We start from the raw sequence: 6,334 nt of genomic DNA, 5'->3' as shown, positions 1-6,334 counted from the left end.
ATCCTGAGCCAGAGCAGACCTTTCCTTCTTTAAGTTGTTGGTCGTAGGTGTTTGTCACAGTGAAGGAAGGCTGATTATCCAAACCGAGAGAACCCTCCATCATGGAAACAGAAAAACGGCGATCATGGGAGGAGTAGCCGCTGGTGATGATGGGTGACCTCAGACATCAGACATCAGCAGAGACAAACAATGAGGTAGAGAAGCCCTGGGAGGGTCATGATGGGAGAGAGTGAGCGTGCGGCCCTTCAGTTGGAAACTCTCCCTCACACTTTTGTCCCAGTGACCTCTTTCTGAGCATCTGCTAAACCTGAGGTTTGCTGGTGTCGCTGCACGTTGTCCTGGCATTTCCTGGCATCGTCCAGCACCCAGAATGCTGTCTTCTCCCACCTGTTTCTCGTCTGCTCTGTAGTTTGGAACAGACGTTCTCCTTGACAGTCCAATGAAGACAGACATTTGGTGCATGGCTTCAATCCCAGCACTTTGAAGACACAGGCAGGCAGATCTCTGTAAGTTCAAGGCCAACCCAGTCTACATAGTGAGTTCTAGGCCAGCCATAGCTATATAGTAAGACCCTGTCACAAAAGAGAGACAGAGAGACAGAGAGAGAGAGAAAGAGAGAGAGAGAGAGAGAGAGAGAGAGAGAGAGGAAGAAGAAGAAGAAGAAGAAGAAGAAGAAGAAGAAGAAGAAGAAGAAGAGAGAAGAAGGAGGAGGAGGAGGGGAGAGGAGGGAGAGGAGAGGAGGGGAGGGGAGGGGAGAGGAGAGGAGAGGAGAGGAGAGGAGAGGAGAGGAGAGGAGAGGAGAGGAGAGGAGAGGAGAGGAGAGGAGAGCAAATACCAACTGACCCTGGATTTGAATGTGAATTTTTTTTAAAGAATATACCATGTTGTCTGGAGAGACCTTGGAGGAAGGCAGGAGCCCACTACTGATGTGCTTCCTGAGGGCAGTCCATGATCTTCTGGGAGACTCAGAGTTCGGTACCAGGGGCACAGTCCTCCAAGCCACTTGGTTTCTACATGAAGCACTGATCCATCTCTACCTGGGGGGATGGAACATTCTAGAAACTGACGGGAGGAGAGCAGCTAGCCTGACCCTACCAGACACACTCTCACTCTGTGTCCTTCCAGCTGCTTGTGAGGAGAACCAGGGGTACTCAGAGAAGGTCAGGATCTCACTGTTCACCCTACAGCCACCCACAGGAAGCCTTTCCATTTAACAGCCACTTGCCCTTCAGTTCTGAGCTCCCCTCCCCACAAAGCCTAACAGGTCCCGTGACTGGGGAAGAGAACATGAGGGTGGCTTGGGCCAGACCACTGCGAGCACCCAGGGTGCACCAGAGAGAAGTCTTCGGTATGGATGCATCAGGCACCAGGGTTTATACTCACCCAGAAGGCAGGGACCAGCTGACTTGGCATCTGAGCCACCGTCTGAGTCACCTGGCTCTTTTGTCATATGAGACCATCATTGGACGGTTCCCTCTGAACTGTCACCTCTACAATTGCTCACAGAAACTGTGTCATCGTCGGACGTGCTCCCCTAATAGGAATTCTCAGGAGCATCCCAGGAGACAGCAAAGGAATGCATCCCTCAGTAGCCGTCCTCTCTGCTAAGTCTACACAAGGCCGGGCACTGGAGGACCTCTCTAGATGGCAGTTTTAGCCTCAGGAAGAAGCACAAGTAAATGTGGTCCCACAAGCAGGCACAGAAGCCCTGCTGCACATAAATTGGGGGTTTTATAGCTCCTCAGGTTTTAGAAGTTCAATGTCTAACTGAAAATGCACCTGACAATCATTCATACGCCAGGCTTTGTCCTAGACACAAACCCAACCACTTTCAAAAGCCACACCAATGCTCAAGAATACAACCTTCTGACTCCATGGGGGTGTGGAGACCTCAGTCTTCCTTCTGAGCTCCAGGTTCAGATATAAGTTCCCAGCACCTACACCTGACACTCCTGGAACCACGCCCTTGCCAGAAGGGCTTGGGGAGCCTTTTCCGCTAAGAGAGTCCTTCATCTGTGCCTTGTGAAGAATAAAAAATAAAGGGAGGGCGGAGAGAAGAAGGGAACAGAGTTGAGGGCCACTGGGATGCTAAAATCATCAGGATCAGTTTGGGAATAGAAGTGGTGAAAGTATACAGCAGAGGGATTCCACAGGGTGCTGATACACATGTCCAAGCACTAACTGTGGAGCAGGATAACACATACACATAACCCAGTACTCAAAGACTAGTAAAATCCCCATTGTGTAAAGCTGGTGTCTTTACATGTGTTCCGTGTCATCCAGGCTCCCATCTCCTTCCCCAAGAGGGTGCCCCAGGGCCATGAAACACACCCTGCTCCTCACCTGACCCCTCAAGAGACCGTCTTTCTGTGGCACTATGCTCAGTTTGTTTTCTTCCCCTGAATATCCAAGCTTATGGCGATGGAAATGTTATTATAAATATAGGCGTGCAGCCGGGAAATTAATTTCTTCAATTGAAATGGACAAGTCAAGGGTCACAATTCCCCCACACCCCTCTTGTCATACGATGTCACAGTGTGTGTATGATCACACTTCAGAGTTCTGTCAACCCGACCACTGAAGAGCGAGGACATCATACAGTTTAAATCACGCACATGTGTGTGTACATATGCAATCTTATTCTGATGAAGTGAAGTTACTTCACATGTGTAAAAGTTACTTCAACAATCTCTACTGACATCTGAGATGGGATAGAAAGAGAAAATTATGGAGACCCAGGAAGGGGAAGGAGAACCTCATCCTGGAGTCTGGCAGATGCCTCTCACCAGCTGAGAGTCAAGAATTCAATACAATTCCATTTGCTCAAGGATTTTTTCCTTTCCCAGCTATAAACCTACAATTTTCTAGAAGTCTACCCAACACCAGAAAATCCTTTCAGTAAAAGGACATGCCCTAGACTAGCAGCTCTCAATTTATGGGTCACAACCCCCAAAAGGTTCTAAGACCATCAGAAAACACAGATATTTACATTACAATTCACAACCGTAACAAAATTATAGTTGCAAGGTAGCAACGAAAATAACAATTCCACAACATGAGGAACTGTACTAAAGGGTCACAGCATTAGGAAGGTGAGAACCACCTACCCTTTGTGCACCTTACTGGCTCCTGATTGTTACCTCATTGGATTAAAATCCTACCCAGGGCACCTCTGGGGCCTCTTTATAATCACACATTAAGGGGGGCAGGGACCGGAGAAGTGGCTCATTGGGTAAAGGAAGAGCTACAAGTCTAATGACCTGAGTTCTGCATCTGGGACCCACGTGGTAGACAGTGACAACTGAGTCCTGAAAGTTGTCCTTTGACCTGCACAGGTCAGCTGTGGCACGCTCCTGAGCGCGCTCACACACAATAAATACAGGGTAGCTGAAATATTTAATGGGGGAGGAAGGGGGGCTTTCTAACCGCCCTTTGGGATGTAACTTCAGAGCCACTAAGATAGCAGAGATGACAAACACTAAATCACTTGACTACGACTTTCCCTTGAAAGACCCAGAGCCAGAGTTGAATATTCTCTTTCTTTCCCTGAGCGTCTTTTCCCCTTAACTCACACGCTTAGGATCTATGTCTAATAATATCTTAATAAATGGTGAGTTAGCAGACAAAGGCACTTGCAAGCCAAGCATGAGACCTGACGGCCTAAGTATTAACCCCAGAAGCCACATGTGGTGAAGAAAGAGAATTGACTCCCATACATTGTCTTCTGACCTTTGAATTCATACCTGTACAGAGGGGGCGGGGGGGGGGAGGAGAGAGAGAGAGAGACAGAGACAGAGAGATACAGAGAAAGAGACAGGGACAGAATCAGAAAGAGACAGTGACAGAAAAACAGAGATAGACAGTCACACACACATGCACACACACACACACACACACACACAGAGAGAGAGAGAGAGACAGAGAGAGAGACAGAGAGACAGAGAGACAGAGAGATACAGAGAAAGAGACAGGGACAGAATCAGAAAGAGACAGTGACAGAAAAACAGAGATAGACAGTCACACACACTGGACTCTCATCACAACCGCTGGTCATTAGCCTGTGACCAACATGGAGAACCTAGAGGTATAACTTCCAAAGATAAGAACAGTCATCCCTAGGCCAGGTACTGCTCCCCCAGTATCCCACACCTTGAAAACACGGATCTGGAGGATTCCATTTCTACGTATCTAAGTGTGTTCAACAACACACAAAGATACGATGGTGATTTGAATAGCTATGGCCCCCACAGATTCATACGTCTGAATGCTTAGGAGGCGTGGCTTTGTTGGAGTGGGCGTGGCCTCGTTAGAGGAAGTGTGTCATTGTGGAGGCGGAATTTGATGTTTCCTATGCTTAGTGTGGCACACAGTCTCCTTCTGCTGTCTGAGGATCGAGATGCAGAACTCTCAGCTCCTTCTCCAGCACCATGTCTCACACTGACACGCGTCCCACCACGATGATAATGACTAAACCTCTGAAACTGTAAATCAGCCCCAATCGTTTCCCTTTATAAGAGTTGCCATGGACATGGTGTCTCTTCACAGTCATTAAACCCTAACTAAGATATGTACATGGATTCAAAACTACCCAGCACCAACAAGATGGGATTCACAGTGCCTGGCATTCAGTTAAAAAAAATTTAGTCAAAGTCAATCAAGCCAAGAAAGGAGAGTGAAGTCAACTGATCAAAACTGACCAGAAATTGCACAGAATATATATAGAAGTGCACGGTTTTCACTATGTTCAACAAACTAAAGGAGAAGCTGAAGGGACAGTTCAGGGGCTAAGAGGCAGACCCAAGTACCAATGCATAGCACCGGCTCACAACCTCCGATTACTCCAGCTTCAGAGGGAATCTGACGCCCTCTCCTGGCCACCACGGGTACTGCACTCATGTGCAGTTGGTGCACACACATATCGACTATTCCACATAGAAGCATAGGTTGTTAACTGGAAACTGATATTCCTGAAAGCTGACTCTGATGGAGATTATAGTCAGTATAGGCGAGAACATGAATCAAGACTGATCATCGGAGAAGTTTTTGCAGCGTGTAGAGATTGGAGTCGTTTGAAGCTGCAGTCGTGCAGCCCCCAGGTTTCTTTCATGGTGGTCAGAGCGTCGTTCGAGAACAACTGTGAGGTCAGTTGTTTTGCCAGACTCACTAACACCTACTCCCTGGTGGCCATTGGAGGATCAGAGAACTTCTATAGTGTGTTCGAGGGCGAGCTCTCTGATACCATTCCTGTAGTGCACGCGTCCATCGCCAGCTGCCGAATCATCGGGCGGGGCACATCTGTGTGGGGAACAGGCATGGGCTACTGGTACCCAACAACCACCACTGACCAGGAGCTACAGCATATCCACGACAGCCTTCTGGATTCAGTGCAGATACGGCGAGTAGAGGAGGGGCTCTCAGCCCTTGACAATGTCACCACCTGCAATGACTATGTGGCCTTGGTCCACCCAGACTTGGACAGGGAGACAGAAGAAATCCTGGCTGGTGTGCTCAAGGTGGAAGTCTTGACAGTTGCTGACCAGGTGTTAGTTGGAAGCTATTGTGTCTTCAGTAATCAAGGAGGTCTGGTGTACCCTAAAACTTCAATCGAGGACCAGGATGAGTTGTCCTCCCCTCTTCAGGTCCCCCTTGTGGCAGGTACTGTGAACCGAGGGAGCGAAGTGATTGCTGCTGGGATGGTAGTGAATGATTGGTGTGCTTTCTGTGGTCTGGACACAACCAGCACAGAGCTGTCAGTGGTGGAGAGCGTCTTCAAGCTAAATGAAGCCAAGCCTAGCACCATTGCCACCAGCATGCGGGACTCCCTCATTGACAGACTCACATGAGTCACCTTTCATGCTGTCGTGTGGGCTCCTGCCTCTGGACTTTGGCTCATTTTCCACACCTAAGCTAGTCTGTACCAGATGCTGGCAGTGGGGTGCGGCAGAGCTCACCAGAGCTGAATTGTTTGCCCAACCCTTCACCTGTGCCATCTCTCAACTATTGTTACTGAAAAGCCTGCCGTGTCATGCTGGCTTCAGTTCCTGTGGCTCTTGGGTGAAAGTTCTGCTCTCTTGTGCCCCACCCCATTAAAGGACTGTCTCCCATCCAAAAAAAAGAAAGAAAGAAAAAAAGAAAAAAAGAAAAGAAAAGAAGAAAGACTAATCACCCTAATTTAGCAGGAGAGAAAAATCCAGGTATAATTTTAAAGGCATTATCAGTAGCGATGTCTCCGTATCAACCTTTGCATGCACTCTTTAAATCAGCTTCTGATGAGGAAAAAATAAAGCGAGAACCACATATGTACCACTCTGAGCAAGACAATGACCGTGCTACA

At 48.2% G+C, this 6,334-nt stretch overlaps 1 pseudogene; it reads left to right on the top strand.

Moving 5' to 3' along the window:
* The first annotated feature begins 4,950 nt into the window (after positions 1–4,950).
* Positions 4,951–5,898, top strand: Eif6-ps1 (eukaryotic translation initiation factor 6, pseudogene 1; annotated as a pseudogene).
* Positions 5,899–6,334: the final 436 nt, after the last annotated feature.

The sequence above is a fragment of the Rattus norvegicus genome, chromosome 14, assembly GCF_036323735.1.
Source record: "Rattus norvegicus strain BN/NHsdMcwi chromosome 14, GRCr8, whole genome shotgun sequence".
Lineage (NCBI taxonomy): Eukaryota > Metazoa > Chordata > Mammalia > Rodentia > Muridae > Rattus > Rattus norvegicus.
This window is presented reverse-complemented; position numbering and strand designations above follow the sequence as displayed.